Source organism: Rhincodon typus, chromosome 19 (genome assembly GCF_021869965.1).
Source record: "Rhincodon typus isolate 14 chromosome 19, sRhiTyp1.1, whole genome shotgun sequence".
In the NCBI taxonomy this organism is placed as follows: domain Eukaryota; kingdom Metazoa; phylum Chordata; class Chondrichthyes; order Orectolobiformes; family Rhincodontidae; genus Rhincodon; species Rhincodon typus.
The window spans coordinates 38,981,634-39,008,035 of NC_063350.1; positions in this window are offsets into that span (position 1 = coordinate 38,981,634).

Below are 26,402 nucleotides of genomic sequence, written 5' to 3' on the forward strand. Positions count from 1 at the left end.
AAGTGGGGTCCCAAAATTTTCCATGGGCATATATATAATAAAAGAGTGGTAAAGGGAGAAGTAGGGCCAATAAGGGAACAATAGTGAGATTTACACATGAAAAACAGGGGGCATAGCTGAGGTGTTAAGTGACTATTTTGTGCCCATCTTTACCAAAGAGGGAGATGCTATATCGGCCATGGTGACAGTGGAGGAAACTCTGACAGTAAAATGGTTCATAACTGATAAGGCAGAAGCGTTGGTAGACTGTTGGTACTTGAAGTTGACAACATACCTGAACCAGGGGAGATGCAACCATTTGAAAGAAGTGAGAGTAGAAATTGCAGGGGTACTGGCCATAAATTTTTGCATCGTCCCTTAGCTTGAGGAGATGCCAGAAGACTGGAGAATTGCAAAGAGGTTGTAATGATAATCCCAGCAACTTTAGATCAGTCAGTTTAGCTTCTCTGGTGGGGAAGCTTGTAGAAATAGTTATTAGTGTCAGAATTAGTAGATTAGCATAGATTTCTGGAGGGGAAAGTATGTTTAAATAACTTTCTGGAGTTTTTTTGATGAGGTAACAGGAAGATTTGATGAGAGTAACGGTGTTGTCATCGTGCACATGAAATTCCAGAATATGTTTGGTACTGTACCATACAATAGACTTGTAAGGAAAGTTATAGGTTATGGAAAATAAAGATCAGCAGCAACATAGATACAAAATTGGATGAGGGACAAAAAACAGAGTATAATTGTCAATTAATATTTTTTGGGCTGAAGGAAGGATTCTAGTGGAGCACCCCAGGGTTCAACATTGGGACCCTTGTCTTTCCCGATAGATAGACAGCATATGAGTGTCAATGCAGAGAAGTGAGAAGTGATGCATTTTGGTAGGAAGAATACTGAAAGACAATAGAAAATAGGGATTAAAATTCTAAAGGTATGCAGCAGCAGACAAATCTGAATATATATCCACATAGATCATTTAAAGGTAGTAGGACAGGTGAAGAAGGCAGTACATTAAGCATACAGTGTCCACAGCTTCATTAATAGGGGCAAAGAGTACAAGAGCAGGAAAATGATGTTGAATTTGGATAAGACACTTGTTAGACCTTGTGGGAGCAAATTACTGCAGGTAGTGGAATCTGTACTGAAAACCACAAATGCTGGAGATCACAATGGGTCAGACAGCATCCACGGATGGATAACAAACTAACATTTCGACTCTAGATGATTCTTCATTAGACCTCAGATGGCACTGGATCAGTACCACCAACACTGCCTCTGCAAGACCCAGTAAATCTGGGTCAACACCAGCATCCTTGACCAGGTCAACATCCCCAGCATCAAGGCAGTGACACCCTTGATCAGCTACAACGGGCTGGGTAGGTCATCCACGAGACCTAAATGAGATTCCCCAAGCAGGTTCTCTATTCCCAGCTCCGAAACTGCAGGGGAGCCCCAGGAGGACAGAGGAAGTGCCTCAGTGATACCCTCAAGCCCTCAGTGGTGAATTCCCACAGATACCTGGGAAACACTGGCCCAAGACCATTCAAAATGGCAGAGGAGCATCTGGGAAGGCATCGAGCACCTCAAGACTTGCCTTGGGGAATATGTGGAAGCCAGGCAAAAACAGCAAAAGGAGTGCGCTGCCACACCAACATCCCACTCACCTCTTCCCTGACCACCACCTGCCCCAAATGTGACAGAGCCTGCAATAGCGGCATTGGTCTGTACAGACAACTCCAGACTCACCTTGAGAGTGAGAGAGGGTCACCCTTGTCTACGAGGGACTGCCACCGATGATGAAGACGATAATATACCACATTGGAGAAAGCGTACAAGTGATCTAAAACAAAATTCCAGGGATGAAAAACTTCATTTTTGAGAGTAGATTAAAGAAGTTGGAGACAATGGGTGAGAGGGGCTGTGATAGAGATTTTCAATATCATGAGCAGGCTGTATAGAGTGGATAGGGAGGAATTGTTTCCACTTGTAAAACTAATAAGAATGCAAGAATATAGATTTAAATTGCTCTGATTTGCACAGCAAGCAAGGGTGAATTGAATAGTTAGGGTACGAAGTGCAGTATGGATGTGTGGTGGAGGCAGTTTAATTGAGGCATTCAAGAGGGCATTGGACAACTATTTGGATAAAAATACTGTGTAAAGGAAATAGTGAGAGATTGGTAATGATGCTCATTTGAAGGGCAGGCTCAGGCAGAATGGGTCAGATGGCTTCCTTCTGTGACATAAGACTTCTGTGATTTTTCTGTGATACATCTGATCAAAATGTTTGGAAGGTCGGTGCATCCTAGGTTAGTGGCTGTGGGGCCAAACCTTAGTCCAGTGCTTGATGCAGCTGAACGATCATCTGTGCACCACTAGGGCAAATGAAAGTACTCAGTCACAGGAAAGTAAAACTCATAAGGGCATCAAGTGGTGTAGGTATGCGAGTGCATATTGACAGCATACAGGTGTTTGGTAGCAGGGTCTTTATCAGATGGAACATATGTATTGAATATCTGAGAGCCATGAACTTTGAAGGATAGAGTGGGTGTGGAGCACCTACTAGGGAAGGCACAGGAGCTGTCATAGGCATGCATACTGATAAATTAGTTACACACCCATGGGGATGACATTCAATCCTTCTGTCTGTCTGTCTGACTGTGGGGAAATCCCCTCATAATTAGTATTGCACAGCAAAGCAGGAGGAGGAATCCTGACTCTTTCCAAGGAGGGGTTTGCAATATTTTTGTGGGTGACCGTCACCAAGTGTGAGCCAATGGGAAGATCAAAGTGACTCAGAATTGAAAGTGAGTATCATTCAGGTCTGGTTTCAGAAATGAACAGAATGGACTGACAGCTGAAACATTTGAGAACAGCAATTGTTTATCACCATCAGCTAATTCCTTTTGTTCTCCAATGCACATTCATGTAGCAAAGGGAAGGGACAATCTCCAGATGCTCAGAGGAAGTATTTGCCACACCATTCCCAGGCATTCTGCACCAGTTCAGGGACATTCACCTTAGTGGGTACATATTCCTGATAAGACTCAGGGTCACAATCTACTGAGTAATTGCAATCATGTACTTGCAACTGAGGGAGGAGATGACCCACTGAGGTCACTGAAACTTGGAGCAATGATGGAACCAGGCTTATGCTGAGGCCCCTTGTAGATGAAAAGGCTCTGGATTTGGCTATTCAAGGCCTATTAGAGTTGCAGAAGTGAGAAGGAGAACATTTGGCTGAACTACCAGAAGCTCTGCCCAGACTTCAGCAAATGGTGGTAGAGTCTATCTAAACTCTGACTGCTGTCATAATTGCAGCATGTGAGTACTCAACTGCTTTCAGGGAAATGATGGCAGTTTGAAAACCCATATCCAGCAGAACACACTTTGGCTGTTGAATATATGTTGCCATGGGGAATGTTCCATTTAAGCTGTGTGGCTGTGTGCCTGGTGGTTGATGTTCCAACATGAATCACTGCGTTGACTTCCAGTGCAGACCTTGGAGATTCAAGTAGAAGATAAACATAATAAAGGGAACACTGGCTATGGATGCAGTCTATGTGTCCCTTCTCCTCTAAAAGTGTACCGATAGGGTGTGCCAGCAAGGCAACCAAAGGGTGTTCATGCTACAACATTCCAAGCGTTCCCTGCCTCTACACCTCCCCTTTGCCAGTGATTGCCATAACAGTCAGCAGACCAGATTGAGTAGGAGCACCTGCAGTTAACACTCAGGAGGCTAAGGCACTCTAGGCCTTGGACCTATCAAGGCTGTAGGGTGACTGCCAAGGTCATCTGAGGCAACAAGGAATGGCATTCAGAGATAGTAGGAACTGCCGATGCTGGAGTCTGAGATAACAAGGTGTGGAGCTGGACGAACACAGCAGGCCAGGCAGCATCAGAGGAGCAGGAAGGCTGACGTTTCAGGCCTAGATCCTTCTTCAGAAAATCAGAAAAGATACGGCATTCAGCAGGTTGCCTCAACCTCAGCTGTAGATATTGGAGAAGCACTTAGACATTACAAAGAAAAATTAAGAAATTATAATGGTGCAAAGATAGCACAGGTGACTCAATGCTGTATGTGAAACACAGATGTAATTATAATGTTTAATAATTTTACCTTATTCATGTATGTTGTACTTTTGATATGTTGCTAGTTGCTGCGATGGTTTTGTATGTTTAAGAGTGTTACACTTCATTTCCAATCAGTCTGTAATGATGCGAGTCTGTGGATACATCACTTATTGTATCATATCAAGAGAAACAGAAGCTCTGAGTATCCTGATATTTGTATGTTAAACCTTGGGCATCATTTGTAAAGTCAAGGGCTTGAATGCATCCAGTAGACCAGCATGCGGTGTTCATCTGATTCTCATCCTTCTGAGGCTCAGCTCCAGTGTCAAAAGCAGATGACTGATCAGCTGATGCTGCTGCCTGAGCAGTATTGGCAGTTCAATCATTGGACGGTTTGCTGGTGCCTGCATGACAGAGTTTATTGTGAGGCAATGCCCCAATTTGGAGAGTGCGTCACTTGTGTGACTCCCTACCAAATTACGAGGGCATGTGGCTTCCAATATATCATATATATGGGCTTGCTGGAGCCAAGGGCCAGCTACATTTCCCATTCTAGTTGTCAGAGGTTGTGAAAAATGTTGTACAATTTTGTCTGACATTTATCTCCAGTGGGATGTGCTTCTTTTTAGATCGGCACATAACAGCATCATAATGCCCCTGTTGTTGCTTGTAGTGAGATCTGCTGTCATCCTGGTATGCCAGCCTCAGCTGCTTTTACACCACATACACTTTCATTCATCTGCACACTTCTGTGATATCCAACATCTAACTGGGGTGTTTTGACCCTGCTTTCTGCCACCGTTCACTTTACTCACCAAGTACCAGGAGTGTTCAGGTGAAAACATTGACTTTAATGCAGCCACCTAAGCGAAGATACATTACACCGAAATAAGGTTGTTGACGCAGACAGGAAAGTCCAGGCTCCCAATCACCAGACATTGCTAACTGTTAGTGGATAGAGATATTACGGTGCCTCATTTGGCCTGAATCTGTCAGTGAAGACGTCACAGGCCTCTCTGCTCTGTTGCGATGGTATCCACTGCTGCATCCATACCATTCACTCTTTCAACTGCAGCAGCAGCTTCTCCTTCATCCTTGTCAGAGGAGATGCCTGGCTCCTACAACCAGGGCCAAGACTTAGATATCAAGGCCCTAGTCCTACTCGTGGCTCAGGTCTCTGACCGATGTAAGCCCCTGACCTAAGCACAGAGGCAGGTGAGAGTCTGGTCTCTGTCATTAGGACTTAATGTAACCCCGGTCCTGGATCCTGCCTCCATTTCCCTTTCCCCAAACTGCTCCCATGTTTACTGAGCACTGTAATCGAGGGTAGACAATAACCCTGGATGCTTGTTTTGGTGAGACTGTTGCACTCCACCTGAGCAGACCAAGCAGTAGAGCATCATCTCTAGCAGTCTAATAGCTGCTTCTATTGTTGCCCTTGTTGAGGCTTTGCATCATTGGATCTCTCCTTGGTCACATTTTGTGAGTTCCACGCCAACACCATTAGCCATGCCTTCTGCTCTATCCCCGTCAACAAGGAGCCAGCCCTGCTTTTGATGAGGGACAGAAAAACTGTGTGAAATCTGTGTTAGAGATGATGTAGGCATTTTGAGTGCTCCCTGGGTAGTGCACACATTCCTGAAGGATTTGTTTGCTGTGATCGCAGTTCACTCTCAGAGAGTGAACTGACTTTGTGTGTGAATGCTGCTGGCTTATCCTAGGGACCTCTCAGTGTCATGCATGTGCATTCAATTCTCCCTTATACCTTTAGACATACGTAATGTAGCAAATTGAACAGCTCTGGGACCTGGCTCCCTGGGTCTGAAGCATACAAATTAATTGGTTCAAGAGGGCATCTATGAGCTCCCTGATACATCTGTGAACGGCTGACTGCGATATTCCCCACACATCCCCAGTGGAGCCATGGAACGAGTCACTGGTGAAGAAATTCAATGTCAAATGACTTTCAACAGCACCAGCACTGGATTGTCTCTCAATTGTTGTGGACACAGGTCTTACTGGAAGAGCTGGTATATGTGAGTGACACCAGCTCCTGTGTGGTATAATGAGAGTCAATGTAATGTGGAGCTGGAAGAACACGGCAGGCCAGGCAGCATCAGAGGAGAAGGAAAGTCGACTTTTTGGGTCCTGATGAAGGGTGTAAACCCGAAATGTCGACTTTCCTGCTTTTCTGATGCTGCCTGACCTGATGTGTTCCTCCAGCTCCACTCTGTATTTACTCTGACTTCAGCGTCTGCAGTTCATGCTATCTCCAAGTGACTGCTATAATGAAGTTCCTGTGTATCATGATGATAACTGATCGTATTACTTTGACATGAGTGAGACAGCAGAAACAAATCTAGAATGAGCAGGTGAAGAGAGAAGTTTTAAACAACGTACTAGAGAGCTGTATTTGAGAACCTACAATATACAGGTGTAAATGAGGGAGTGTGACAGTATATAAGAGTTAAAGAGCCATATTTGGTAATAACCTTCAAGGACAGTGTATGTGTAGGCACCCAAAACACAGAAATACAAAATTGCATATTCTTATCTATTGCATTTTAAGGACTAGTGGTAAGAAATGGTGTGCAATACATTTCAAATTCTCTCATCCGCATTCTTCTCATCCCTGTCACTCACAAATGTTCCCCACTCATCATTGACTCACCCTTGAACTGCTCCTTTCTATGCTTGACCTTGTAACTGTTTCTGCACATAGCTTTTCTTCCCTCTGAGCCTATACCCATTACCATGTCAGTGTACACTTTAAAGGAGCCATTGTTGGAGCTACCTGTGCTATGCAATTCTGTGACCCTTCCCATGAGATGTTACAGTACTCAACTCTAATGCCAGAGCTCCAATCCTCCTGCATCATCCTGTTCTGTCTCCTGCCAAGTATTCTGAGTTCAATCCACAGATTGAACAGCACTGAACCTTTAGGACCATCTCTCTCTGACCATCCCTGCCTGAAAAGCCCCTACCCCACCTAACAAAGAGACAACCATACCCATGATGTCAGACCCTTGCCCTAGTAACATTACCCTTCCTCTCTCCTCAGGCAGATTCCCTCAATGCATCCCTCTCTTCCTCAGATGGCCTCCTTCCTTAAGCAGATTTGCCCTTGTCATGAAGAATGCAGCTTTTCTCCCTGCTTTGGACAGACTCCTTCCCTCTCTCAGACAATTCTGCCCTGTGCAGTTAAAATACAGCCTCCCTCCCTGCCTTGGCAAGTATGCAAAAGAACTTCCCAATGGCTGCCATTGAGAGATTTCACCTGCCATCAAACATCTAAGAACTTAATTCCACGGTTTCATCCCACCATCAGCTGTAGGGGAGACTGCATGAGTTTTGACCTCCTGCACTATTATATTGCCCCACTGACAAGCTTCCTGTTCTTAGCACAAGACTCCATCTATAGGTGTAATATCTACCTTTCTTCAGTCCTGAGGCACTTCTCAGATATTGTGTTCTGAAACATTTGTGTTAGAGTTCCTGCAATTTTTCTCATGTCTTTCCTCATGAGTCCTCTTAACTGGTGCTTTTTGAGAATATTGTTGCCAGGATCCTTTAAGTGTACACTCTGGTTATCTTGTCTTGGGATGTTTGTCCTTTCAGGGATTGTATACTCTAGGGATCTTGGTGCCTACACTTTGCATTTAGACATAAGGTAAAGTCACCATAGTCCCAGAGGGCTACCCACTGATTAGAGAAAGACAACCGATACTGGATTAATCTGAGGTTCACAGCACCTCAGGAAAGGGGAGAGGTTGAGAGGGAGAATCCTTCATGGTAACCTCGGACAATGTGGGAATTGAACTCACACAATTGACATCACTGTGCATCGCACGCTAGCTGGCTGGACAAGTTAGCTTAGTTAGTTGGTTTGTGTTTCATTAGAGTATTTTATTCCTGCTCTGCTCTATGTTTCACTCTAGTCTGCTCCTTGTGTTCTGTTCTGCTCTGCTCTGCTGATGTCAGAGTAGCATTGATACCTACAACATAATTAGCATTTTCGTATTTGATTATACCACCTCTGGCTACTGAGATTTATTTATTTGAAATTTGCACAATTGTTCAACAACCAAGCTGGTAATAATGTCAAACGTGGCACAACTTACTCCTACTCAAACTTACTTCTCCTCAAACTTGACCCCTGAAGTCCAGGTATCATTCTTGTATACCGAGATTGTTCTCCCTCCAAGGCCAATATATCCTTCCTAAAGTATGGTTCTCTGATCTACTCACTGTATTCCAACTGGGGACTAACCAGGGTTTTGGACCCAAATTTGTCTTTGTTAATCTTTTCTTTTTGCATCATTTTATAGAAGCTTTTATGTTTCTTGTTATTTTACATTCATGTTCCAATCTCTCTTTAATAATATTTTTGGACTTGCTTTGAACTCTAAAATTCTCCCAACCCTCAAGCTTACAACTTTTTTTTACAACTTTATAAGCCTCCTCCTTTGATCTAATGCTACCTTTAACTTCCTTTGTTAGACATGACGCACTTACTTTTCCTCTGGATATTTTTAACTTAAAGCAAAGTGTGCTTGTTGAAAATCAAGCATTAATTTTTTACATGCTGGCCATTTTTTATCTACCATCAAATCTTTGTATCTATCTTTCCAATCTACTATGGACAACTTCCTCCTTCTTGGTTAATTTCCTACACTACTGGAATTGTCATGAAGGTCCTGCCTTCTCAACATTACCTCTTGTCTGAGGTGTGGCACCCCTCAGATTAAACCATCATAAGTCATCTCCCTCTAATTAAATAATGGCAGGTGTTTTTTCCATAGGGTAGAGATTTCAAGACTATGAGGTATATCTTCAAGGTGAGAGGAGAAAGATTTAAAAAGACATGAGGGGTAAATTTTTTACACAGAGTGTGGTTTATGTGTGGAATGAACTTCCAGAGGAAGTGGTAAATGCGGTTACAGTTATAATGTTTAAAAGACATTTAAATAGGTACATCAATAAGAAACGTTTGGAGGGATATGGGCCAAACCTAAGCAGGTGGGACTAGTTTAGTTTGGGATTATGGCCGGCATGGACTGGTTGGACTATAAGGAGTGTTTCTGTGCTGTATGACTCTGTGACGCTAACTCACTTCTGTGAAACCCTCTTTTCTTCAGATGAAAATCTCTTGAAGGAAAAAACCTTTAAGCATAACTTAAGTAAACCAAGCTTTGCACATCAGTAAGGCCACAGTTATATTGTTGCATAAGCTGATTTCGATTAAACTATAGAAGTACTATGAATGGCCTCCACATCCTAGGAGAATGGTAGCTCTTGAATGTTCTCCTGAAGCAGTACATATGGTTGTTGGGTAAAGATGAAGTTGAACCTGATCACATGGTCTTTGCAGTCAAGTAGATCTCTATCACTTAAATATCCAATCTTACAGATGAGGAATGGTTACCTAACCAAGATATTATAGAATGACCAACACCTCTGTAACCATAGCACTACAAAAGAACTGACTCATAACTTTCAGGAACTGAAATGGGGATGGCAGAACTCAGGCAGAAAATGAGAGAAGAAATTGTTTTAAAACAGTATTGACCATATTATGAAAGCATCAGTATAAATAAGCAGATTTTAAAATCATTGAATTTATAAATGGCTTCTATGCACTAAATGAACACTTGGGCCAATTATTAGTGCCCACAGCTGTTTGTTAATCATTAACATATAAACGAGGGACATATGTTCCAATCTTATTATTACATTGCACATGCTTTAGATATTTTTGCTTGTCATTTACCACAGGGCAAATTAGAGTTAAATGTAAAATAAAGGGTTGAAAGTACTAATTATAGAAATAATAGTCTTTAAGCTGTCATGTTTTAGCCCTCACTATCCCAATTCACTTTCCTGGTCAAATAAATTCTATAAAAAATAAGCATATTGTCCAAGTGAAATAATACACCCATGCATAAGTTCCTTCAGCTACAAATGAATAAAATACCCTGGTTTCAAATGGGAATAAACAAGTTAATCAAAGTGTAGAGTTTCAGTTCAGTTCAGTTTAATGTCCTTGTTGTGTGGTCTGCTTATTTAAAAATCCTCAAAATCCATAACATGCACATATGGGCTTTCAAAAGGTTTGTGTGGATCACACAATACTAACTATTTTGCTTTATGTACATAGATAACTGTGTCAAAGTTGGGGAAAAGAGTTGGTCAGGCAGCATCAGAGGAGTAGGAAAGTCGGTGTTTCGGGTTGGGACCCTTCTTTGGAACTGTTTCCTGCTCCTCTGATGCTGCCTGGCCTGCTGTGTTCCTCCAGCTCCACACTGTGTTGTCTCTGACTCCAGCATCTGCAGTTCTTGCTATCTCTGGGGGAAAGAGTTCATGCTTTTAACAATAATACAGGAAAAGTGGTTTCTATGAACTGGACATAATTTTCAGTGGGAAGAATGAGGAAGTGACAATTTGTGATGTAGTAACAGGTCTTCAGGACATTTTCACAGTTCGCCAATGTAATTGAGTATTCCAGTACATTTGGTGATGTGTTGACTTGTATCTCATCATGTCATATTTTTAAGTACTATGACTCATGCTGCACTATGTTTTCTTTTTATAACTGACTTCTTGTTACTGACCTGCACCAGAATATCTGTTAATATCTGGCAATAAATTTCTCCAAAAGCATAATGGTTTAAAGGCAACTGTGTTAATTTCTTGTTAATTAAGCATTGACTGGGAATCAAACTTAGGACTTCTGGCATAAATGACTTAGGCAGGGAGTTATTTAATGTATGAAAATCTAAACTGAATGATAACTTAATCTTGCTTTAAAAAAATTGGAAATCTACCAAAAAACAACTATTAACTCTGAACACTTTTGTGCTAAGGTTACCATTTTGACAGCTTAATTTTTAACATTAGCAATGGTTTGTTTTTCTTTTACTGGCACTGTAGTGAATCTGTACAAGCAGTGATTTCTACAGAGTTGTACATGACTTACAGCGTTTGAAAAAATTAATGGCAAATTTGTGTGGGCTTGTAAAAACACGTTGTGAAAATTGTACAAATCCACAGAAGTCAAATGCTTTTGCACATTTCCTTTCAAATTGGAAATAATGTTGAGTCCTTTGTTAACTGGAATGATTCAAACGTAATTGTCAGTCAATCTCTTTATATTCGTGATTGATCTGGTCATTCAGTCTTGTTATTCAGTCCACCTTCGAGATTGCAGGATAAATTCAATAAAGCTATACGCCTGATGAAGATTCTTTGCTGTTTTTATCTTGTTTTTATTCTCACCCTTCTTGGTTATGTAACAGTGTGGCTCAGCATATACATTGAATGGATATTTAAACCACATAGATGAGGAACATCTAGAATTCACAACTGAGTTTCTGCTGAAATGACTGATATTAACCGAGGCAGTGGCTCAGGTGTCACAGTTGCCCTCAGTTCCCTTTGTTGACAAGAGAGTGAAAGAGAAAAATTGGTAATGAAAAACTAATTTAAAACATTCTATTTGCCATTTAGGATCCACTGACATGCTTCACCTACCACCAGATTTGCTAGAATTCAGTCTCTACTCAAATATGTGTGCCATTTTCCTGCTGCAAAAATAAAGCATCCTCAGAACACATAATAAATCCAGCAGAAGATATTCTTCATTCCATTTGGTCTTATGTTTCAAAACTAGCAACTATACTATCTTTTTGTCACAGTTTCCCATCATTTTCTAAATGAGATCAATGTCTCGTCTCTTCTTCCTTTCTTGGCGGCCCATTATAGTTATTGGTTACCATCTCAGAAGGAAATACTCCCTGGAATCTGTCTCATATTTGCACATCATCAACCCTGTCTTGTCTTATCTTGTTTCTCTGCTATGACAGATTTTATTTTTGAGCTTATTTTCACTAATGTGTCAAGTATCACATGCCTCTTCTTTCATGTCTCTTTTCTAGGCTAAAACCCTATCTCCGTGAAGATATTCTTCATGGTGTTACTGTTTCACAAAGAGGTCAATGCTATACTCTGCACTACTTCTAGTCTGCATATTTACACAACTCCGGTAGGGCTTTTAGTATAATAGTGAGGAGGAGGGTTCCGAAATAATTTTCCCTTCCTAATTTGGAACACTACTACTACTACTGCACTGAGTATGATCAGCTAATTCAAAATAGCAGGTTCAATCTTTATACAGAGCTGACCAGTGTGTATCAGAGCTATTCTATATTTTTGAATATGTCTAGTTTATTTTTGCTTAGTTAATGTTCTAATATTCACCCTTTACCTGAGAAGGATGATCCTTTTTACATTCAATCAATTCCCAAATTGCCTTCATGTCAATAAATCATGAATGATGCTTCCAACTCTCAAATTAGCACCTGGTTTAAAATCTAGACTACCTCATGATTGCCTGTTTGATTGTAAATGTGTTTTTTTGGCTCACAATCCAGTTTAGTCTCCAATCCTTTAATTTGAACCATGGTTGATACATTCTCCATTAAACTAGACATTCCTCAGGCTTTATCTTCTCTCCCATTCTGTCCTTTGATTGAGAGAATAAAATGCTATTTATTTCAGTTGATTTAAAAAATCTTCAAATATGCCTTGTGTTTAACAAATAGAGAAATCATTGATAGCTGAGGAATGCTTTTACAAAATGGAAATCTTATCGTTGTGTTTCCTGCGGTGGATCACATATCTGGGTTTAAAAAAACACAGAAAATCGTCAAGGTCCTGTTGATCTGCATGTCCAAATTTTTTCATATGCGTTATTGGCTGAAATTCAGGAGTATGAATTTATAAAATCCTCCTTTTCTTCTCTTCTGTTCTTGATATTTAGGCTTCTCTGTTTCCCCTGACCTCAAGAAATCTCACTTTTCACTTTTTGCTGAAGCTGCCTCCAAAAAGCTGTTTCCCTCATCTTCAAAATGCTCCTTTCCCCATAATAAAACAAAACTTTCTTCAAAGACTACGTCATCCTAAGATTAGAACATTGCTCTTGAACCAACCATGTTTTCCAACAACGCTTGCGCATTATTTGATAAGAATACATGAAACAAAACTGGTATCTGGTTGTCAAAAGTTATTTTGTGATATGTATTCTCTGATATTTGTAATGCTTTGGTCCTGATTGCTAGAGTGTGACTTCAGAGAACCAGACATTTAATTGTACATAAATTCTTATTGAATAGTGTGCAAGCGTTGTGGGAAAACTTGGTTGGTTTAAGAGTAATGTTCTAATCTTAGAATGGCGTAGTCTTTGAACAAATTGTACACAAATAATTGAACCTTGCGCACTTGGATCAGAGGATCTCAATGTGCTCAAGAGGCTATGACACTTTGATTGGACTCTCAAGGAGATTTTGGGGTGTTAGTTTCTGGCTGAAGGACCATTGAGAGAAATCCACTGTCTCACTTTGGGAAAGCAGCTCACATATCAATCAGGCAATGGTGAGGCCATTGGTGGATTTTTGATGGGATTCAAGACCCCGGCAGTGGAGTTCTCACCTACTGAGAGCTTCCACCAACTTGGGGCCAGCATCTGGTGCTCAAAGCTATGGGGAAGCCTCAGCTGCAGCAGGAAAGCTACCAACTCACAGTATCACAGAGTGACTCAGGCCGCAGGTAAATAAGGAAGGGGGTGAGAGTGGTAAGGTTTGGTGTTTCTGGCGTTGGGAATCATGGGGGTGTGGGGGTTAGGTGATCAGTAGCAAGGTCAGGCGAGTTGGCTGTCAGCAGATCTTTCAATCTTCCTAATATTCAGTCCCTCAATCAGACTTTTGGCTGAGGGAATTCTCCCTGCCCCTCTGCAGAAGCTGGCTACATGGTCTCAGCTGCTGTACACACTGCATGGTGACAGATTCCCTCTGTGATTGGGTTAATCCAAGTGGTGGTGGGATGATGACCTTTGGAGATCAGTAATTGGCTGCTTAAGGGCCTCAATTTGCACAAGTTATGCTTAGAACTTAATTCATGTGGGAATGGGAAGGCAGTGGGATTCAGGTACGACATCATCCTACCTCATTAAATGGCCTCCCACCTCCAGGCTTGACACCAGAGAGAGCATAAGAGTAGGCTCAAATTTGGCTCTTGTGTATGAGTGAATGATAGATATTACAATTTCAGCAAGGAAGAGTGCAGGAGGACCTGCCTGGAGAAACAAACTGAAGTGTCAACCTCGTGAAACTCAAACACAGGAGTACTTGCATGCCATTCAGCTGAAGCAGTATTCAATAGGCAAGGCTAAACAATCTCACAACCAATGGATCAGATCTAAGCTTTGCAGACTGCCATATCGTGTCATGAATACAGTTGGATTATTAAGCAGCTAACAGAAGGTAAAAGCTCCGCAAATATCCCCATCCTCACTCATTGACTAAACCAGAGCATAAGTTTAAAAAAAAAGACAAAGCTGAGGTATTCATATTTATCTTAATCTGGAAGTGCCAAGTGAATGATTCATCTCATCCTTCTCCTGAAGTCACCAACATCACAGATGACAGTTTTCAGCAATTTACTTCTCTCTAATTGATATCAAGAAGAAGCCCATAGCACTGGAAGCTGTAATGCTGATGGCCCAGTCAACATTTTGGCAAGATTTGTGCTCCAAAAGTAGCCATGCCTCTTGCCAAGCTGTTCCAGTGCAGCTACTACACTGGCTTCCATCTGACAATGTGGAAAATTGCCCAGTTGTGTCCTGTGCATGAAAAAGCAAGTTAAATCCAACCAGTCAATTACCACACTATCATTAACAAAGCGATGGGAGTTGTTTTGTTCATGCTATTAAGCAGCACTCACAAAGGAATAACCTACTCACTCATTCAGCTTGGGTTCTGTCAGAGGCATTCATTACATCCTTGGTGCAATGTGAACAGAAAAGCTGAAGTCCAGGGGAGCGGTGAGAGTGATTGCCCTTGACATCAAAGCAGCACTTGCCTCAGTATGACATCTAGAAGCCCTGGCAAAACTAGAGTCAATGGGAATGAGGGGAAAGCTCTTTTTGTTGATTGAAGTTGTAACAAAGGAAGATGGACAATTCCGATGAAGAGTCACAGTTAACTCTGCTTTCTCAACACAGATGTTTCCAGACCTCCTGAGTTTTGCCAGCAATTTCTGTTTTTGTTTCAGATCACCAGCACCCACAGTTCTTTGTTTTATTTTACAAAGGGCCATGGTTGTTGTTGGTGCTCAATAATCTCAGTCCCAAGACACCTCTACCGGCATTCCTCAAGGTACTGTCCAAGGTCCAACCATCTTCAACTGCTTCATCAATGACTTATCCTCCACCATAAAGTCAGAATTGGGATGTTTGCTGATGATTACACACTTTCTAGTACAATTCGCCTGAATGCCTGCCCAACATCAACAAAATATAAGTTGAGAATCTGATGGAATACTCTCCATTTGGCTGGATGAGAGCAGCACTGACAACACCCAAGAAGCTTGACACCATCCAATAGAAAGCAGCCAACTTGATTGGCATCACATTTTGCACCTTGAACATTCAGTCCCTTCACAACTGATGCACAGTGGCAACAGTGTGTACTATCTACAAACTTTGCTGCAGTAACTTAACAAGACTCTTGTGATAGTATTTTCTAAACCTGAGACTTCTACCACCTAGAAGGACATAGACAGCAGACACATGGGAACACCACTACCTGTAAGTTCTCCTCCAAACCACTTGTCATCCCGCCTTGGAACTACATGGCCATACTTCACTGTCGCTGGTTCAAAATCCTGGAGCCCCCTTCCTATCCACACTGTGGGTACACCTGCATTCCTAGGAATGCAACTGTTCAAGAATGCAGCTCACCACATTTTCCTCCAGGACAGTTAGGGATGGACAACAAATGCTGGCATAGCCAGGGATGGCAACTTTATTTAATTATTAGGGCAGGAGCAGTCTAAAAGAAACACATTATGAAAACCTTGCATGCTAATGTTGTGCAATCTTTTGTGTAATGATAGCAGGTTTTAAACAACCAAAGGCAATTGCATTTGAGGTTCTTGGTTTTTTGCGAACAGGAGACTGCAAAGGAAACACTTTCAACTTAATAGCTTTATACTTAATAGACCTGGTATGTTATGTTATAATAATATGGAAACTGCAGATTAGTACTAACTGAATGCAAAAAGTGCATATAGGTATTGCAGCAATGCCAATATTTCAACGTAATATAAAATAATCCCATAATGTTGTGTAAAATCCAAATCCAAACAGAAAATGCACACATTAATTTCTTTCTAATGAGCAGTCTAAATTATACAGCAAAGCCCATGTTAAAGCAAAAGTAAAATGCTCTGAATGCTGGGAATCTGAAATGGAACCAGCAATCTATTGTTTCCTTACTTACAGTGCTGATTAAAGGCTATTGACCTACTTTGTTGGACAGGATTTTAGTTGAGATTCTGATGTCAGGAGCAAAGGTGAGTTAGCAACACGCACAGGTAAGTGGTGATCAATGCAGCCAATTAACGGGCTGCCAGCAGGGAAGTCCTCCAATGGTGGCAGCGGGTCCTAATGCCAGCAGTGCATGTGCAACTGTTAATTTACAAGGACCCTCCGGAACACTCAAGCAGCCGCTACCCAGAAGACAAAACAAGGAGGTGGACATGTTCAAAGGCAGTGTTGAGATAGTACAAGAAAAGGCAAGGCTACCCCATCTTTGGCAACACCTTCCCATGAAGCTCATATAAAAGCAGTCTGTGAAAGGTGGCAAGTCATTTTCTCCACAAGACGAAATGGGTAGGCCAACAGTCATAGCCAAGAAACAAGGATGGAGAGAGTCAAAGTTTGTGATCAGCTTAGGGGTCACAGCTGGAACCTGGTTGCTGATGCAGTAAGCTGTTTAATGCCCTGTTCTGTGCTGGAAATGTGAGTGGCCCAGGTGTAGGTTTAAGGTGCCCACTCAAGCAGAAATCATGTGGTGAACTCGTGCATGGACCAAGATCAAGCATCAGCGTTAGCGTTGAGGTATACTGTCAATATGAGCCAAAGGCCCATGCTCAGGCATAGATAAAAGCTGCACTAGAGGGCTGACTGACGTTCCATAGTTTCCTCAGATTAAAAACTATTTAGGTGCCATGAGACAGCACCTACCATCCCCATGTTCATGTTCACAGTGAACCAACTCAATGCCATAAAGTCTCAAGGACTGACCATGGAAATATCACTGACTACAGGAGACAGCTCTGGAAATCAGGTCACTGTTAGGTCACACAGCATGGAGGGCAAGGCACATAGAGAAGGAATGGTGAGTTCCTAAAAATTTGGTTGTGACCAACATTCTCCAGACCTTGTATGGCATTAAGCTCATGTCAGGACCTTCAATTCACTGCATCTAGCTTGAAAAGTTCAGAGGATGAAGTGCTCTTGGAAGAGACTACATGATTTGGATGTGAATGTAGAAGGAATAGTGAGCAATGTTGCAGATGACGCCAAAATTGGTGGTGTTGTGGACATTGAAGAAGGTTATCTCAGAGTACAATTGGATCTTGATCAGATGGGCCGATGGGTCGAAGATTGGCAGATGAAGTTAAATATAAGTAACTGTGAGGTGTTGCATTTTGGAAAGGCAAATCAAGGCAGGACTTGCACACTTAATGGTAGGGCCCTGGGGAGTGTTGCTGAACAAAGAGACCTTGGAGTGCAATTTCGTAGACAACAAGGTGCAGGGCTGGATGAACACAGCAGGCCAAGCAGCATCATAGGAGCAGAAAGGCTGACATTTCGTGCCTAGACCCTTCATCAGAAAAGGGGGAGGGAAAGGGGGTTCTGAAATAAATAGGGAGAGAGTGGGAGGCGGATAGAAGATGGATAGAGGAGAGGATAGGTGGAAAGGAAACAAACAGGTCGAAGAGGCGGGGATGGGGCCAGTAAAGGTGAGTGTAGGTGGGGAGTTAGGGAGGGGATAGGTCAGTCCAGGGAGGACGGACAGGTCAAGGGGGCGGGATGAGGTTAGCAGGTAGGAGATGGGGGTGCGGGTTGAGGTGGGAGGAGGGGATAGGTGGGAGGAAGAACAGGTTAGGGAGGCGGGGATGAGCTGGACTGGTTTTGCGATGCGGTAGGGGGAGGGGAGATTTTGAAGCTTGTGAAATCCACATCGATACCATTGGGCTGCAGGGTTCCCGAGCGGAATATGAGTTGCTGTTCCTGTAACATTCGGGTGGCATCGTTGTGGCACTGCAGGAGGCCCAGGATGGACATGTCATCTGAGGAATGGGAGGGGGAGTTGAAATGGTTCACGACTGGGAGGTGCAGTTGTTTATTGCGAACCGAGCGTAGGTGTTCTGCAAAGCGGTCCCCGAGCCTCCACTTGGTTTCCCCGATGTAGAGGAGGCCACACCGGGTACAGCGGATGCAGTATACCACATTGGCAGATGTGCAGGTGAACATCTGCTTGATGTGGAAAGTCTTCTTGGGGCCTGGGATGGGGATGAGGGAGGAGGTATGGGGGCAGGTGTAGCACTTCCTGTGGTTGCAGGGAAAAGTGCCAGGTGTGGTGGGGCTGGAGGGGAGTGTGGAGCAGACAAGGGAGTCACGGAGAGAGTGGTCCCTCCGGAAAGCAGATAAGGGTGGGGAGGGAAAGATGTCTTTGGTGGTGGGGTCGGATTGCAGATGGCAGAAGTGTCGGAGGATGATGCGTTGGATCCGAAGGTTGGTTGGGTGGTATGTGAGGACGAGGGGGATTCTTTTTTGGTTCTTATTGCGTGGACAGGGTGTGAGGGATGAGTTGCGGGAGATGTGGGAGACACGGTGGAGGGCGTTCTCGACCACTGATGGGGGGAAGTTACGGTCCTTGAAAAACGAGGACAACTGAGATGTAGGGGAGTGGAATGCCTCATCCTGGGAGCAGATACGGCGGAGGCGAAGGAATTGGGAATAGGGGATGGCATTTTTGCAGGAAGGTGGGTGGGAGGAGGAGTATCCACCTAGAAACCGATATTCATTTCATGCCCACCGATTCCCACAGCTATGTAGAATACTCCTCCTCCCAATGTAGTATACTGCATCCGCTGTACCCGGTGTGGCCTCCTCTACATCGGGGAAACCAAATGGAGGCTCGGGGACCGCTTTGCAGAACACCTACGCTCGGTTCGCAATAAACAACTGCACCTCCCAGTCGCGAACCATTTCAACTCCCCCTCCCATTCCTCAGATGACATGTCCATCCTGGGCCTCCTGCAGTGCCACAACGATGCCACCCGAATGTTACAGGAACAGCAACTCATATTCCGCTTGGGAACCCTGCAGCCCAATGGTATCAATGTGGATTTCACAAGCTTCAAAATCTCCCTTCCCCCTACCGCATCGCAAAACCAGTCCAGCTCATCCCCGCCTCCCTAACCTGTTCTTCCTCCCACCTATCCCCTCCTCCCACCTCAACCCGCACCCCCATCTCCTACCTGCTAACCTCATCCCGCCCCCTTGACCTGTCCGTCCTCCCTGGACTGACCTATCCCCTCCCTAACTCCCCACCTACACTCACCTTTACTGGCTCCATCCCCGCCTCTTCGACCTGTTTGTTTCCTTTCCACCTATCCTCTCCTCTATCCATCTTCTATCCGCCTCCCACTCTCTCCCTATTTATTTCAGAACCCCCTTCCCCTCCCCCTTTTCTGATGAAGGGTCTAGGCACGAAACGTCAGCCTTTCTGCTCCTATGATGCTTCTTGGCCTGCTGTGTTCATCCAGCCCTGCACCTTGTTGTCTCGGATTCTCCAGCATCTGCAGTTCCTACTATCTCCAGTGCAGTTTCGTAGTTCCTTGAAGGTAGAGTTGCAGGTAGACAGGGTAGTGAAGAAGGCATTTGGTATGCTGCCTTTATCGGTCATTACATTGAGTAGAGGAGTTGGGATGATGTTGCAGTTGTATATTTGTTAGGCCACATTTGGAATATTGCATTCAATTCTGGTCTCCTTGCTATCGTTAAAATTGTTAAATTTGAAAGGGTTCAGAAAAGATTTACAAGGATGTTGCTGCAGTTGGAGGGTTTGAGCTATAAGGAGAGGCTGAATAGGCTGGGGCTGTTTTCCCTGGGTCTTTGGAGTCTGACGGGTGACCTTATAGAGGTTCATAAAATAATGAGGAGCATAGATAGGGTGAATAGTCAAGGTCTTTTTCCACTGGTAGGGGACTCCAAAACTAAAGGGCATGGGTTTAAAGTGAAAGGGGAAAGATTTAAAAGGGACCCAATGGGCAATATTTTCATGCAGAGGGTGGTGTGTGTGGAATGAGCTGCCAGAGTAAGTGGTGGAGCCGGTACAATAACAACACTTAATAGGCATCTGGATGGGTAGATGGATAGGAAGGATTTAGAGGGATACAGGTCAAATGCTGGCAAATGGGACTAGTTTGGGATATCTAGTGGGCATGGATGAGTTGGACTGAAGGGTCTGTTTCTGTGCTGTACAACCCTGTGACTCTATGACTCTACATCACTTCATTGCCTGTATACCCTCTGCACACAGATGTACAGACTTCATGGGTTCTGTTGCAGGTGTAGAATTAGTACCACATATGTTGAATGCAAAGATGTACAGGAGTTAGTGGAATTAATGGTAGTTGCATCTGCTTCCCCTTGGAGGAGTATGGAGAGGCCCAGTGATGCTTACTCCAGGCAGATAGTAAACATGGGTATCATCAGCAGAATAGAAAGCCTCCAGCTCATACAACATAAATGTTAGGAGACATGGGAGTTTCCAGAGACAGTGAAGATCCATTTCTAAACAATGGAGCATTCCATCAAAGAGTTGAATGGCTCCTTATCTCTGGTGTGTGACCTCATGGCACCCTCCATTGGCAGTGTGCCAACCCCAAAGGAGAGACACATGGAAGATATAACTGACTGGATGCAGGGGCTGGAAAGTTAAATCCAGAGCATGGTCTTATCCATGACATTAGTGGAATGATGAAGGTGTGATATAGACCAGGCACATATCATTCCATTGCCAGGAGGTCAACCACACAAGGCAACCATACAAGTTAATGTGAGGCCTTAATGGACAAAGGAGGGGCAGGCTTCAGGTAACGCAGATTCCTATTTATTTATTTATACATACATCTGTAATGTCAATTCATCCTTAGGTCCTTCACTTCCACTGTGATACAAATGGTGGATACTACTTTGACTCAATCAGTTCAAACACAAATGAAGTTGGACCCAGAGGTCCTAGGCCCCAGTAGTATTCAGCACCCCAAGGTTGAAGGCCACAGTTATCTAATGCACTGTTACAAGAAAGGGTGCAGACTGGCTCCTCATCGATTCAAAATATAAATGGCTACACCTTGTAAAGATTTCTGGAGGAAATAGATGTATGGACTAGCACAGGGGGCTCACTGGATGATATTAATATCTCATAGATATCTTTAAATTTGGAGTAATTAAAGAGAATGTTATTGAACAGTGACGCGAAATAATTTGCACAATTATTTCTTTGTAACATTCATGTTATACAGATGCCTAAACCATTGTCATTGTGTCCATAAAGGTGAAGTACTTGACAACAAAGTTTAATGATGGCCTTTTCACCAGACAGTCATAGGCGATGAAAGCTTCCTTTGGCAGGTCAGTCACAGATTGTCTGGGAGGAAATGTGTTGGCTCATCATTCCCTTTCACTTGACTCAAGTAAATCTTATATCTCCTGGCTAAGTGTATTCTGTTTCTGTTGCCTAATTCTCCCCAGTGTCACCTTCATTAACCAACACTACTTGAGTGCCTTATGATCATCCTTCTCCAATGACGATTATGTCTGTTTGGCTCCAGTGCTACTCTCCAAAGCTGGTTTGTGAAATGCTCAGCAAATAGCGCTGATTTGGGATATCCTTGAGTGTTCCCTAGATCCTATTGATGCATCAAAGCCTCACCTTCTAAAGCAATGTCCTGCTTGTTGATGGTTTGTATTCATGAGGCAATGGTTAATATTCTGTCTGTGTACTAGGGTCAGAAACCATGACTTCCGTGCTTATCCCTTGTCCTTCAGGATCCAGCCACAAAGTCACTCTGGCTGGCTTGAAGAATTGAAGCAATTGAGACTATCCAAGGATAGAGGAGTCATGGCAGCTTCCTGAAAACCTTGTGCACACACTTTCATGAAGTGCTTACTTCCTTGATGACTCCCAAGATCTGGAGAATCCCAACCATGGCTCAAAGCTGCCACCCTCCCAGCTGCCTTGGTCGTTGTGATGCATTAGCTGATTCAGTGGTACATGGCATCCATAATCTCCTTTAAGTCGTGATGGACTGCTGACTAAAAGAGGCCTGCTCTAGCACTTAATAGGACCACAATGAATCGTCCAACTCAGTACCTTATTCCCTTTGATCTCTTTAGCCCTATGAATTATATCTAATTCCTTCTTGAAAACATTCAATATTTTGGCTCAGTCACTTTCTGTGGCCGAGACCTGGCATACAGGGTGAGTGCAAATGTCCCTTTCAAGGCAATAGGCATTGGATGATTGCCATATCCCAGCAGCGTCAACACCTGTTTCATTTTTTCATAGAGCACACCGCTACCTCTGTGGAAAAACATAGTCTCCCTATTCATTGGTGCAAAGATGTTTGATGATGCTGGGCCTCTGCTGGCTTAGTATAGCTATTAAGCCAGGCAGTACCCTCTGTAATGAGGAGGCCCCATTTTCTCTATGTGCATCCACATTCATTTTCAATGCCTTTCTCAAGCCCCTGAAACTTACTTTGTTCCCGCAAAGCCACAGTGAATGGCTGCGTGCTCATCTCTGAGTCACTCGCCTCCTCACTGGAGAATAAGTTAGAGTGAGAAAACCCTTCCCCTTTTGCCTGATAGACCTCCATTACCTTGATACTTCAGGTGACTTTGGTCCTGCCTCCTGTCTGTCTTGGAGATACCTTTCCAGCAGCAATAACTATTGTTCGTCCTTCCCTCTGCAGAGTCATCGAACCTGATAGCTTGGCTTGGTTGAGACCACATATTGTAGCTTGGTTCACAGACTTATTGGGTGTTTTCTGCCTTGTTTCACTTGACAATCTTTGACCATCCTACTATATTGGCTCCTCAATGTAAGATGTGTTCCCACATCAATTGACATGCCACACTGACCATTTTTAGTAAAGTTGGCAATCCTGCCTGAGCTCGGTATTACTGGATATCCCATCTCCATTCCCACCCTTACAGAACTGGTGAAATTTTACTCATTAACTCTGTTTCTCTCTCTATAGATGCTGCCAGACCTGCTGAATATTTCAACCATTTTCTGTTTTAATTTTATTTAGAACAATGACCACTTTTGTTCAAAATCTATGGTTTTATACATTATCTTTTTTACACTTTATTTTCATCTACCCTCTCAATAAATTACTACAAGTCATAAACGTATTGAAAGTTGGTATAAATCCTATTTCTTACACCAGATTTTCTGCATTGATAGTCTTGCCTCCCTCGTCTTGAATGTGTTGATATCTTTATTGTGGAGCACACTAGCATTCACATACTTGTGCAGGATAACACTCAGGAGTAGGGAGCCTGGCCAATCCTGAAAGCAATGCACATGGTGCTCAATCTGACTAAGGTCAGCTAACTGAGCACAGAAACATAAAAGCTTCCCTGTCTATGCAGTCCTGTTAATTACTCCATAAAATATACCTACTCCATAAAATAATCCTAAAATATTACTTTAACAATCACATTCTTCACAATGTGGTTCTGTGCTTATCAAAACTCAAATGTGTTGAAATGAATGTTTTTCAAGCATTGTAACTGGGATTGGAATATTTAAATATAAATAGCTCACAGTCATTACAAAAAGATAAAAGGACACTGTTCCTGCATATATCACCTTAAATTAACTGATTTTCTAAATCTAATTGGCATGCAGTCATCAATTTTTGTGAATGAAGAAGCCAAATTCAGTTAATTTAATTACCAACTGCTCTGTTCAGCAGTATTCTAGTATTCTAATAGCTGTGAATTAAATATGAACAAGTATTCCTTACAACATGAACAGAGATATGAAGGTAAAATTTCCACTTTGGATGGTTTCGAATTTATATCTGCTTGAAGAAGTTTTTTTTAGTTTCTCCCTCATATTCTTTTGAATATAGTTGAACCTGTCATGAATCAGCGTAATCTATCACTGTTCTAAAATGTAGTACTCAAAAATTGCTTATGGAATGTTCTTTGACAAATTTCGGGGTTGTAGTTTAGTATGTCTTGATGAATGCAGCTAAAAGAATGAATTTATCTCAATAAATAAGTATTTTCATTGCAATGCCAATCTTTGGTTATCCTAATTTCAAATTACTGAAAATAACTTGTAAAATATATCTGAAACTATTTTCTGGTTACGTTAGAGCACCATAGTCAGTTTCTTAGTAAAGTAGAAAATATAGACCATGTGTTCCCAATGAAGGAGATAGGTTGCCACCATTAAAAATGGGCACCATGATCCATGACAATGTTCTCAAAGCAGTTGCCATAACATGGAGCCCATACAAACATACAAGTACCTCCATCTTGTAGCATATTTCACTGTCAAAATACCCAATCTCACAGTCAAGAGGAAAATTATTTTGATATTTTTCTTGCTTGTGTGATCTTGAGTTATTTTAGCTATCACAACAAGGTGACAGGCAAGGTGCATTATTCAGTACCAATCGATCATTTTGAACATTTGAACACAACTTGTTCATTGTGGTAGGCTGCTGACATATCTCACCCATGCACTTTGTGTGATCAGCTTACTTAATGTGATTTCCTGGTGCATCTAACAGTGGCAAAACCACACTTAACACAGAAACAACATTTCAAATTCTTTCAAATACAAGTATTGCACTGCAACACTGCATTTGGGTGCACGGTCATTCATTGCTCCATTTAACAGTAAAGATACTCACTAACACTGCCTTAAAAATAAATTTTAAAAGCTCTTAAAGCACGTGTATTAATGTCCTCAATTTACACACTAAAGGTCTGGTTTATTTTTAACAGCATCCTCAAATGCCTGCAAGTAAACAAAATTTTCAAAAGAATTTCCAATGGTGATTAACTGGAATGACCAATTTTGTTGGTAGGGTCAGGTTCCAATGCAATGTTTTTCTAAACTAGTCCAAAGTATCTCAATTTCTGCTCAAAATAATTTGTGCTTAAAATTCTTTATGAAATGTTGCAAATAAGGGGAGGGCTTTTATAGTTATAAAAGATATACTGAAACAGATACGCAACCAATTGCCAATGCAAGTAAATTTATAAAAGTATTAATCTACTAATCTTTACAATGGTAGAGAACAATGGTCTAGAATTCCTTGAGAAGTGAACTCTACTGGTGGCACATCTGCATCTTGAACTCCCATTCTACCAAGTATGTGCCAGCAAGTTAAAGCATAAGATACTTACACAACTAATTATACCACATTATAATTTGCTGGAATTTCTATACTGCTCCCTGAAACAGTGCTGATGGTGAATTTTGCCGAATGGAAATTGCTTTGATCACTGCTGCTACTTAGGCCATTAAAGAATATTGCTAGTGGTTTGGCAGTAATGTGATTTATTGTTCCTTTATCAGTTCCTTTAAACATACTCCCAATACTCAAATAAATTATTTATCATCAGCATCAACAAAGGTAGTTAGCTGGAAACATTGCATCAGCAGGTAGAGAAAGAGTCCACTGTGTGGAACAATATTTGCCTTATCTAATATTAATTCTTGATCGTACATGTTTTGGCAAAAGAGTGTGCTTTATCCGTATCATCAAATAAGAATTGAGTTATAGCCTCAAATTTGAAAGACCAAATAATTATAAAAAACCAAAAGAACTGCAAGTACTGGACATTAGAGCCAAAAACAGAAATTGCCGGAAAAGCTCCACAGGTCTGGCAGCATCTATGGAGACAAATCAGAGTTAATGTTTTGGGTCTAGTGACCCTTCTTCTGAACTGATGGTAGCGAGGAAAAAGTTTTTTTTATGCAGAAGATAAGATAGGGGAGGGAGTGAGGAGTAAAGGATAGGTAGAGAAGAGTTGGACAAAGGAGTGGATGACGATCAGCTTAGAAGAACGAATAGCTGCTAATGGCGACTATTATTGACTAACAATGGGTTGTTTGTAATAGCAAACCATGTGATAACAAGGCTTGTGTGTGGGTGTTTGGGTAAGGGCATGGGAGATGGTGCCTCAAGCCCTAAAATTATTGAACTTGATATCGAGTCCAGAAGTCATTTGAAAATGAGGTGCCATTATTCCAGCTTACGCTAAACTTCGCTGGAGGACTGCATCAAGCCTGAAACAGAGATGTTGGCCAGGGAACAAGGTTGTGTGCTGAAGTGACAGGCAACTGGAAGCTCAGGGCCATTTTTGCAGACGGAACATAGGTGTTCTGCTTC